Below are 11,615 nucleotides of genomic sequence, written 5' to 3'. Positions count from 1 at the left end.
TCTGATGACAGCTCTGGGGGAGGCTGGGCCCAGGGAGCAGACTTAGTCTGCCTTGCACTGGCTGTCTTGGCGAGCAGAGGGGTGGGGCTCGCTTGATGGACGTTCCAGGCTCGAGGATGCCCTGGGCTCACCCCCTTGTCCCAGGAGCTGTCAGGATCCTGGTGGAGCCTTGAGATATTTCCTGTGCATTCCCTTGTCCCCCAGCTGAAGAGATGCCACTGGCTCCTTTGGGCACCCAGGTGGGGCCTCCTGGGACAGCTGAGCAGGCTCTGAGACGGGGGAGAGGAACCAGGTGCTGCTTCCTTTGCCACTGGCTTTGGCTTCCCTGTCTTCTGGGAAATGGGGCAGGGGCCAGTGAGGAGCTGAGTCATTTCCCTCCTTGGTCACTTGGACAGAGGAGGAAAAGTTTCCTGAGAGCTTTTGGTCCCCTGGGAGGCTGGTCTCCCAGGAGGAGGAGGAGGAAGAAACCAGGACAATGTGTGCCAGGCGGGGCAAGTAGAGGCTGGAGTCCCCTGGGAGTTCCCTTGGCTCTCCACTTCGGCTCTAAGCAACTGTCAGGCAGGGAGGCAGGGCTGTCATCTTGGGGACATACCTGGTTTTGAGCTCTGGATCCATCATTCAGTAGCTCTGTGACTAGGCAAGGGACCAGCCCTCTCTGTGCCTCAGTCCCTCTATCTGTAAAATAGGGCCAACGAGCTTATGTACCCCGGAGGGTCCTAGGGTTAACGACATAATTCTAGCTGGGTCATTGGCACAGAGCCCAGCATGTACTGAGTGCTCAGTAAATGTTAGCTGTTTTACTCAACCAGGAGCTGTGCTAAACACTTTAGGTATAGTCATCTCATTTAATCCTCAGTACAGCCCAATGAGTTTAGTGAGTTCCACTGGTGATGGGGAAACTGAGGCACCAAGTGGTGAAGTGACCCATCTCCACAGCTGGTCAGTAGAGGAGGTAGGACAGCCTGAGGTCGGTGAGTGCTGGGCTGGACTGTGCCTGCCAGCTGCCTAGGGCCCAGAGCCTGTGGCTGGTGGGGCCTGCAGATCGCTCTGCTCTGAGCTGCCAGCAATCTGGGCGCTGGCCAGAGAGCCATCCTCCTTGGTTAGAATCCTGCAGCCAGTCTCCCGGCTGTGCAGACACATAATTATATTTCACATTAAAGGGGAAGCTGGAGGCCGAGGGGGCCAGGGAGCCCTTTGAGGCTTATGCTCTGGGCACAGACCTGCCTCTTCGGCCCAATTCTGTGGCCCCAGAGCTGAGCTAGGGATCAGGCCAGCGATAAAATGGGGTTCCCTGGGTTAGGGCCCAGCCGGGCAGGTCTGTCTGCCAGGATGAAAGGCCTGGGCCTTGCAAGAGGCAGAAGATATGAGGCCCAGACGATAGGCCCCAGGAGGCTGGGAGGGCAGGGTGGGTGGCGACAGGCTGGGGAGAAAGCCTGAGCCTCCAGAGACAGGGGTGGGCAAAAGAAGAGGGTCACCTGGGGGTCAAGTTGGCAGAGAGGGAGGAGCACAGAGGAGAAAGCAGGAGCCCAGCAGCACAAGGAAAGGGATGCTGGGGGGATGACGTGTGTACACCAGTGTGCGTGCCTGGGAATGCACTAGCTTATATTGTCTACACATGTGCAGATACCACCCTGCATGCGCACATGTGAATGTATATACACCTGCGACCACCATGCGTATCAGCGCATGTATTTTGCATGTCTGGATGGGGAGCCTGAGCCTGCGTATCCAACTGTGTGCACCCGTGTTCAAGATTCCCTTGCCTGTGTGTGTGCTAGCCAGGCACCTGTGTGTGCGCGCGTGTCTCCGGGAGGACGTGCCTGTGTGTGTGTGTGTATGTGTGGGGTGTGTGTGTGGGGTGTGTGTGTATATGTGTGTGCGCGCGCGCGCGCGCGTCCCGGTGCGCAAGTGGCTGGCGGTGTGTGTGAGGGGCGGCCCAGGGCTAGGAGGGGCGCGGGGCCAGGCCAGGGCCGTGGTAGGCGGGGGCAGTGGCGGTGCGGCGCGGGGCGGGCGTGCTCTAGGTGGAGAGTTAGAGGAGTTGCCGAGCTGGGCTCCGGTGGCAGCGGGGCGCGGAGCTGGGTGCGCGCCGAGCTGCTGCCTCCCGCCGCCTCCCGCCGCCTCCTCGCCCTCCATTCCTCGTTCCCCCTCTTCTCCCGGCCACGCCGCCGCCGCTGCCGCCTCCCTGGGAACGGTAGCCGGGGGAGGGGACTGGCGCGGCCCGAGCCCGCGGGGAGGTGCGGGGCGCCGGGGCGTAGGGGAGCGCGCCGGGCCCTGCCCGAGATCAGATAGCAGCCGGAGGGGGAGGGGGAGGGGGTGGACCGGCCACGCTCACAGCCGACTGAGGGACGGACGCCAGCGGCCCCGGCCCGACCGAGCGGCCGGGGGCGCCGTCCAGGCGCGCGCTCCCGACCGGTGGCTGGACCCGGGCGATCCGCGCCCGGGACCGACGCCCCCCTCGGCATGGAGTGCCCACGGGGGCTGCCCTGAGGCGGTGGCGGCAGCGGCGGCGATGCAGCCAGCGCGGCGGCTGCCGCGGCCAGGAGCGGCCGCCCGGAGCTCGGAGGACACGGAGCGCGCCGCGCCCCGGCTGCTGACCGAGGTAAGTGCGCGGCCGCGGGCGCACGGACCCCCGGGGGCCCGGCCCACTTCCCTACTGGCCGCCCCCGGCCCCCTGGCCCGGGGCGAGCACCGGGTGGTGCAGCAACAGGGAAGGTGGGGCGGGAGGGTGTTTTCATTTTTCCTCCCTTGGTGAGCCATCGGAGGAAATGCTGACTGCGAGCTTTTCTTCCCCTGCTATGTCTCCTGCCGCCGCCACCAGGGAACTTTGCTCCTGGCTAACCTTCGTCCCGGGGGGCGCTCTGGGAAACTTTGAGGAGCCCTCGGCACCCCCTGGCCGGTTTGCACGAGGGGCTCGGGAGGGAGCGTGCGGAGGCACTTTCGCGCGCGGCATGGGTCCTACGCGTGACCTTCCCGGAGACCCAGCGAACAAAGTGGGGGTACGGAGTGGGGCGCGCGGGCTATAGGGCAGCCCGGAGAATGCCCCCGACCCGAGACCTGCGGGTCCTTTAATTCTTTTCTCTTTCTCATCTCCCATGCTCCAATGGAGTAAAAATATTCTGGAAATGGTTCTCTGCCAGCGAGCCAGCCTACAAGTCCAGCGGCTCCTTTTTGCTTTTAGAAGTCGGCCTTCATCTCCAGGGGGATGGCTCCTCGAGGGAGAAGCTTCTGGGGTTTCAGGGCCTGGGTCCCCGCTGTGCGCGCACATCTGCTCTGAATGTCCTGCTCGGCTCTGAATGTCCTGGGGGAGCAGGGCGGGAATCTGGGGCTCCTGAGAAATGGCAGCTGGGGTGGGGAGCTCCTGGGGGGGTGTCCAGATGAGAGTTGAGGCCCGAGCTGGTGTCTGTGCCTGAGTTCTGATCCAGCGTACACATGTCATGTGAATATCTTAAAACCTGCGTTGGGAATGGCGGTCACAGGAAAGTGTTTCTTTGAGGATAGCCTTCCGTTCTGGGGGGTTCTCCTGCCTCCCCACAGTCTGGACTTGCCTTCTCCCGGTGCCCCAAGGGGCATACCCATGCTGGAGTGCAGCGCTGCCTGTGGCTATTTCTAGTTTCTTCTTCGCTCCCTTGTGCCCAGGCTGGAGTCCTACAATAAAGCGCTGGGGACCTCCTGCTCCCCGCGTGCGCATCCCCAGCCCGGGTTCGCAAGCTTTGTCTCCCAAGAGTGCCGAGGCGCCTACACGCCTCCGAAATCAGCAGCCGCCTCCTCAAAGGTGCAACCCAGGAGGTGTTAGCCTGCCTTTCAACCCCCTACCCCCAGGTGCCAGAGGAATGCAGCCCCTGTCTGCCCTCTTGGACCCCAGCCCCAACTTTGCTAGGTGGCAGGTGCGGCTCCACGCGCAGCTCCTTCCTGGACCGCCCGTGCTGGGGCAGAGGGTCAGGGAGGGGAGCTAGATCTCAGCCCTGGGCACCACCAGAGGCTTACGGTCTTTTTGATTTGTACTCCCTCCTGTGTTCTGGGACAGCCTCAGTGTCTGCTGGGGACTCCCTAAGAGAGTCTTCAGCAAAGTCTGCCCCTCAGTTTTCTGGTGGCCCCTCCAACCAGCCAGGGGACCTGAGGGTTGGCCACTCCAAGAGGGGGACCATGGGAGGGCTCCTGTTCAGTGGGGCCAGGCCCCTTGAGAGAGCAGAAAGTGAGGGGGGGCTGGCTTGAGCACACCTGGGGACAAGGAGGGTGGCTCCAATGTGCTGGGCTACAGGGAAGGTACGTCTTCTCCACTGGAGCACTGCTGTGTGCACACAGCAGGTGCTCTGTAAATGCTGGGTGTTGATGCAGACCTGGCAGGTATGAGCTTCAAGTCCCTGACTGGCCCTTCATTCCCCTCCCTGGATGAGGGCTTGGCTGAGCACCTTGCTCAGTGCTGAGGGGATGAGCCTTCTCTTGGGGTGGGACCATGGCCTGGGCTGGGAGTCCATCTCAGGACCCTCCCATGGCAACTCCCACATCAGACCCCCATAGGGACCCCTCCGGGTATGTGCCTCGGCTGCGCTGAGAGGTGCCCAGAGAGGGTTTTGCCCAAAGCCACGAAGCGAGTTGGGTTTGAACAGAAGCCTTCATGTAGCTCTCCCCAGGCCAGGGGACTGCCCCTGCCAGTGTTCCTGCCCCAGGCCATGGTGTCCTCCCCAGCAGACGTCTGCCTGAAGCAGGACAAGGTAACGCTGGCTTGCCCTGAGGCCGTGAAATAATAATGATAGCAGTGACGATAGCAATAACAGTAACAGCCCCAGCAGCACCCTGGAGCGATGCGGCACTGGGGCCAGTGCTGCCGTGGGCAGTCTCCTCTGGCCTGGCCCGGCCTCCAGTGCTCTGGGCCACAGTTGGCAGCACCAAGCATGGCACCTGGAAGAAGTCTTGGCATGTGGCTGTGACAGAAGTGACTGCATCGTCACTCCTGGCAACCTCTGTGGCCCTTGCCAGGCCCCCAGGCAAGACTGCTGGGATACCCTTGGTGCCCACCGACGGCGCCACCCTCAGCCCCCCTGCTCCCAGGCATGGCTGTGAGCCGGCCCTTCCTCTGACAGGTGCAGCTGGTGCTTGTGGCTGGGCCCTGGCCAGGGCTCCATTGTGAACGATGTGGGCACACCTGCCCTCCCCTGGGCCTGCTGCTGGAGCCCTGCCACGGGCTGGCATGGAGGAGCTGCTAGGTGGGGCAGCTTCTGGGCAGCAGGAAAGGTGGAGGCCAGGCCAGCCATGGGGAAGGTGTGGTGGATATGGCTCAGCCACACGGGATGGCTGCTTGGGGAATTGGCAGTGTGATGGGGCCGGCAGCAGGGACAGGCCGAAGATGAAAGAGAGCTGGCCTGAAACTGGGCCGTGTACGGATGGCTGGTGTCTTCAGAGGCGCTGTGGGGGTGCGGTCTGGGGGCTGGGTGGGGGCAGGTGGGTTTTCCAGAGGAGCTGGGCCCAGGGCAGGACTGGAGGCCCTGCTGGGCACTGGCCCAGGCTCGGCACTCTGCCAGTTCACTTAATTTCCTAATGGCCTGCCAGTGTGGAGGGTGGCGATGGCTCCATTGTGTAGACGGGGCTGGAGGTGCTGGAGGGACTGGCCTGCGCATGCTCTCCTGGGGGCAGAACTGCATCTTTCCTGGTTCCATGACACCTTGTCTGGGGGCACTCGTGCCAGCCTGGCTTCAACCCCCTGCCTCTCAGGCAGGTCCCACAAGGCCCTGGGGCTGCCTGCCATCCCCACTCCTAGGGAGCTGCAGCCCTAGGACCTAGAGAAGGCCTGGCATGCAGTAGGTGCTTAGCAAATGCTCGATGAGTCTGTGCTTCCTCTGGCCACGGGGACCTCAGTGGCAGCTCCTGTCTCCATGTACTGGTAGGAGCTGTACGGGCCGTGAGCACTGGGGCTGGAGACCCCGGGCCCCACTGCTCGGCGTCGGCCCCTGGTACAGTGTGCAGCTCCCAAAAGTGCTCAATAAATGGGTTTGCATGAGTGGAAACCTGGCCCCTGCCCTTGAGGACATCACTGTCTGGGAGGAGACTGGAGGGCACATGAGTGGGGCGAGAGAGGCAGGGGGTGCCACTGGGACTGAGTCACTTCTCCTGGCCTCAGTTTATCATCTGTGAAGTGGGACCAAAGCCCCAAGCGAACAGGGAGGCTCCCGAGAGTGCCCAGGATGGGGCAGTGGAAACCTGAGCCTTGGCGTGTGCCTCCAGGAGGCGGAGGTGGGCAGGGCCTGGTCTCAACAGGAATGGGTGTGTGGAAAGGGGGCCGAGAAGGAGGGGTGAGCATTCGTAGTGCTGGAGCCTCGGGGAGCTGTCACGTCCATCCGAGCTTCCCTTGGCCGTGTGGAGAATGGGCCCTGAGGGGTGGCAATTTGCTGCAGTGGTGGCCCAGATGCAGGCATCCTGCTTCCTGGTGTCCTTTCCATATCCCCCTCCACTCCCCACCCCCACTGGTGCTCCAAAGCCCAAGACCTGCCGCCAGGCTGCTGAAGTGACAGTGTGAGGCTGTGGGGACCTTGGGGTCCCCTGCCTAGCCCCAGTTAGCCTTCAGCCCTGCAGCGCTGGATATGGTTCCATGCGCATGGCCAGAGAGGCATTGGGACCCCTTCCTCAGCTGTCCTGGGGAGCAGTTCTACCCGGACTGTGCATTAGTGTTGTCGCTCAAGTTGGCGGGCACAGCTTCCTGGATCTTGCCTGACCCCGCCTGCCTGGCCTGAGCACTCCCATCTCCTGGGGCAGCTGAAGCCACCTCCTCCTCCCCTCACCTGTGGGCTGGACCTCTTTGAAGGACTCGGGCTTGGAGGAGGGCCGGGGAATACAAAATAAAGCTTATGCAGTGGTGGTTTCTGCCAGGGCCACCCCAGCCGCTGTTGTGTGAGCACCTGCTCTGTGCTTGGTTAGTGCTCTGGTGTCGGGCCCTCCCTTGGTTCCGGCCAGACTCCTCGCCAGGGCCACAGGGCCCTGTATGGTCTGGCCTGAGCACCAGCACTTGCCCCATCCCCTGGCCACCCACCTGCCCTCCTTGCTGTGTCTCCAGCAGACCAGGCCCGCTCCTACCTCAGGGCCCTTGCACATGCCATTCCCGTTGCCTTGACCGCTCTTCCCCAAGCTCCGCGCAGCCCTTCCCTCAGCATCTTCCGGACTTGCCCAGATGCCAGCTTCTCCCTGAGCCTCCCTGACTTCCACGGTGACATTGCCGAATCCTTTGCCCCACATTCTCTCTCCTGCTTTATTTGTCTCTGTAGAACTTAATGTTATCTGCCAAATAGATTCTATTTGTTTATCTTGTTTACTGTCTGTCTCCCTCTTGGAGTACAAACTCCTCTTTCTGGATCTTTTCTGTCACGGCTGGGCCAGGAGGCAGCAGGTGCTTGGCGAGCAGGTGGGGATGGATTGTGCCTGACACGTGGTGAGTGCACAGTAACAGTGGTTGCCAGAATGATCTTCCCATTCTGCAGATGAGAAAACTGAGCCCCAGAGAGGTGATGTCACTGTCCCAGAACCGTGGCGCTTGTCGGGGGCAGAGCTGGCTTCAGACCTTTTCTCTGAGCCTTTGGCCTAATGTCTGTCTGGCTGAAGGAGCTGGGTTTATTTCTGGCCCCTACTTGGGGTGGAGCTCTTTATATCTGTGCCCTCACTTGCTTCAAGCTCCAAACCTTGCTTTGTCCCTGGCCTGGGCCTGCTTCTGGCTCAGGAAACCCCCGCCCTCTCTGGGGATAAGTGGTTCCCCTTGTAGACGGGGCCAACGGAGGCCCAGGAGTGGGGCCTCCCAGACCCCGCTGACCTCTGGGCGTCAGTGGGTGTCTGGAGGCACGGCTGGCTGCGGGAGGAGGCAGAGTGGTGGGGAGGGGCAGTGTCTTCATTTCTTGCCCAGCTAAGCGTCCCAGACTCCCACTGCCGCGAAATGCACGGTCGTCAGTGTATTTCACCTCCCCTTTACAGTCTCTTTTTTGAAGATGACACCCAGGTTTTAAAATTTAGAGAAATTTTAAAAATTTGCCATTATTAGCTTTAGAAACATCCTGGTTGTAAAGAGAACCGGCATGCTTTCTGGTTGGCTGAGCATAGCCATTCCCTCCTCCCATGGATGTCCCCATCCTCTCTGAAAAGACAGGACTGGTGGCCCCTTTGTGGGGAGCAGACAGGTTCCTGGATAGGCCTAGGGCCAGGTGTGCTGGGGCGGGGCACTGTCTCCTGAGGCTCCTGTGGGTGACCACCGGAGCCCTTTGCAGCCCTCCTTGTCCCACCGCAAGAGGGTGCGGGTGTGACATGATGTCCCCATTGTGGGAGTGGGCAGCCAAGGCTGGAGAGGCTCAAGGTCGTGTAGCTCTTCAGAGGTGCAGCCCGAGGACCTCTGCCCTCCTTCCGCAGCCAGCTGCTTGTTCTGAGGCTTGCAGAGTGGGGGCTGGGAAGGAGGGAGCGCGGGGGCCAGGATGAGTGTGCTGGAGAGGACGGCGGGACAGGGAAGGAGAGGTCAAGGAGGGCTGTGTGGTCTCACCCCTGCCTGCCCTCACCCCTGCCTGCCTGCCTGGTTCCAGCTGCAGCCTGGGCCTGAGCTGGCGGCTCCAGCCCTGCAATTCTCCAGCACTTAAAGCAAAAATAAATCGCTGCCAGCAGCTGGCGTTCCGGGTGGTAGCAGCCGCGCCACCCCCTGCCCCGACCCTCCGCCTCTGGGCTCCGCCAGGCCTCCACTCAGGCCTGCGGGGGCTGGGGAGGGCTGAGGGGAGCTTGGCATGGTCCCAAAGGGGGCGGCCCCTGGTGGGGTCACGGGGAGGGCAGAGGCAGGATAGACACCTGAGGCTCTGGGCAGGTGCTCGAAAGTGGGGCTTCCTGGAGGCCTGGGCCTCTGCCTGTGGAAGTAGGGCCTGCACAGGGCTGGGCATGGCACACTCGGGGTCCTGGCCACCTGTTCTGTCCTGGGGACTGCCCCTACATGCCACCTGCCGGCCCAGCTTCTGGGCGTCTCTTTGCTTTCGGGCCCCTCCCTTCCCTTCTCAGAGAATCCTAGAGGTCTTGACTTGTCAGATGTGAGTGACACAGGCCCTGAGGATGTCAGGATTTTAGCTGTTGAGCATGTCCCACGTGGAGGCTGGGGGCATGGCCCGGCCAACAAGTAAACAAACACAAATGTGATCATGGACTTTCTCATATTCTTTTGTTATTTTAATAATTATAATAGTGTTTAATTACAAGAGTGCTCCATGCTCATGGTAAAGCAGTAAACAGTTGCAAAGATAGAAAGTGACTCCTTCTCAGATCCTGTCCCCCTGCCCCCAAAGCTTTGCACCCTTGAGGTGTTTGTCACTGGGGAACCTTCCCCATGTTCTCAGTGCTCATGCGAACATGAGACTATGTGAATGTGAGTGTGTAAACATGCCAACACGTGTCGTGGTGGCCCCTGCATCGTGTGTGCTGCTGTGTGGCGCCTGCTGGGCCCGGGGTCTCCTCTTGTCTCCTTTGGGCATGGCTTGCGGGCTGAGCCTCAGGGTCCCAGCGTCCTAGAGTCTTGGTCTGGAGTCTGAATGCTCAGCACTCAAGTTCACGAGTCAGCAGTTCTTGGAGTCTAAAGTTTTAGCCACTTTGAGACGGAGAATCTGGGATGTCAGAATTGGTGCGTCTTAGTGCCAAGAGAGGCCCCGAATCCCCGGGTACCTCCTTCCTCGGATCCCTCTGGAGTTTAGATAATCCAGCTCCCTGGGCTCCATCTCCAGGATTCTGGCTTGGAGAGTCTGGTGGGCCCTGGGAGTCTGCGGTTTTTAACCTCCTCCGATACCCCAGCCCCTGCCACAGCCAAGCCCCCAGCCCCCAGGGCAGGTCCCATCCCCTCGGGGCCTCGGGACTCCTGGGAGGATCCAGCTCCCCCGCAGGGCAGAGTAGACCGGTGAAAGGCGAGAGCCCCCCTTGACCACGAAAGGGGAGGCACTCGTTTCTTGTCCAGATGGGGTCCTGGCCTTCTCTGGCTCCATTTTTCTTGGCCCCCCAGGGGCAGGATTGCCTGGTCCTTCACAGTCTTTAGACTGGGGAACGATCACTCCAACGCGTCTCTGAGCCTCTGCTTTTTGGTGCCCACCACCTGCAGGGTCTCCCCGCCCTTCCTGTGACTTGGTGTCAGACGAATCAGTCAGCCTTGTACTGCTGAGGGCCTGTTTTGAAAGGATCCAATATACAGTCTAGAAAGGGTGTTAATGATCCCTGGTGGCCTTCTCTCCAAGCCTCAGTTTCCCCATTCATGAAATGGGCATAGGCTTCGTTTTCCTGTCTGGTTATCTGTTCTCTCCTCCCCTCTGAGTTTTGGCTCTGCGGGCAGGGCAGGGCAGGGCAGGGCAGCTTAGCTTCCTGTCTTGCCTGCTCCCCCCTCTGCCGTGCGGGCCGGAGGCTCAGCTCTGCCATCACCTTGACCTGCTGGGCCTCAAGCTGTCGGCAGCACCTGCCCAGCCGGAGCAGCCAGATCCCGCCCCGGGCCCAGGAGATTTGGGGACCTCTGGAGGGGGTGCCCCTGGGAGCCTCTGGGGCAGCCACAGAATGGCCCAGGTGCTCCCTGGGGGCTGTACAATAGAGGATACTCCGCTGCCCTCCCACCCTCCTCTGCTGGGGATGAGGCTGGCCTGGGCCCTGCCAGCACTGCCTCCGGGCCACCCATGGGTCCTGGCCCCGATCCCACAGCAGATGCCCTGGCCTTGTAGCTTGAGGGCCCATGACCGGGCTTTGGGCCCCGGCCTGACCCCACTGCCCTCCTGGTGGCCTTGGGACCAGCTGCGGCTGAATGGGGATGCCCCAGGTCAAGTGCAGGTGAACGGGCGGAGAGGAGGAGCAGAGCAGACTGGAGCAGGAGCCCTGGAGGCCTCAGCGTCGTCCCCTGTGAAATGGGAACACCGGAGAAGACGGCTGAGCGAATCTACACTCCTGACATTGTGCCCGGGGTGTGGAAGGAGCAGCGGGGACGGACCAGCACCCAGTTTCAGAGAAAAAAGCAGCAGCTGCGACGACCAGGGTGGAGGGGTTGGGGGGTGGAAGCGCGTCAGACCTGTGGCAGTCCCTGCTGCTGCCGTAACAGACGAGCACTCAGTGGGCGGCCCGGACATGCCGTCGCGTCGGTCCCGGAGGCTGCAGGGAGGTTGGGCTGGCCAGGCTCTGAGTGAGACTCTGCTGGCCTCTCCCCGGCTCTGGCCTCGGGCACTCGTGGGGCTCTCGTCTCCGCCCGCCTTCCACAGCCTTCACTCCCTGAGTCCCCCTTCCCTTCTGGGGACACTTGTGATGCATTCTGGGCCCACTCTCTTCCAGGAGGGCCTCGTCTCCAGACCCTTATCTCAATCGCATTTGCAAAGACGCCATCCAAATGCGACCACACTCACGGGCTCTGGGTGGACACATCTTTCGTGGGCCACCATCAACACACGACACGTGGTCAGCCTGGGTACACTGCCCTGTAGCTTGACTTTTTTTTTTTTTGAGGAAAAGGCTCCTTTTAGCCACGCCCCACAGGGAGTGCAGCCCTGGGCAGCTTTTCCAGCTCCTCGGTGCCTGCGGCTTCCTCATCTGGGACGTGGAGATGCAAAAGGCCCTTCTCCTGGAGGGTGAGGGAGATGACACCTTTTAGCATCGCGTCC

The 11,615-nt window shown here is 61.6% G+C and overlaps 1 protein-coding gene across 1 annotated transcript in view; it reads left to right on the top strand.

Annotated features, from left to right (window-relative positions):
• The first annotated feature begins 2,063 nt into the window (after positions 1–2,063).
• Positions 2,064–11,615, top strand: part of KCNJ12 (potassium channel, inwardly rectifying subfamily J, member 12) — a 36,966-nt gene continuing 27,414 nt past the window's right edge. Inside the window, exon 1 of the mRNA XM_012651409.1 lies at positions 2,064–2,599. The gene's annotated coding sequence lies outside the window, so the exon portion shown is untranslated. The remainder of the gene's footprint in view (positions 2,600–11,615) is intronic.

Source organism: Propithecus coquereli, unplaced genomic scaffold, assembly GCF_000956105.1.
Source record: "Propithecus coquereli isolate 6110/MARCELLA unplaced genomic scaffold, Pcoq_1.0 Scaffold355, whole genome shotgun sequence".
Classification (NCBI taxonomy): domain Eukaryota; kingdom Metazoa; phylum Chordata; class Mammalia; order Primates; family Indriidae; genus Propithecus; species Propithecus coquereli.
This window is presented reverse-complemented; position numbering and strand designations above follow the sequence as displayed.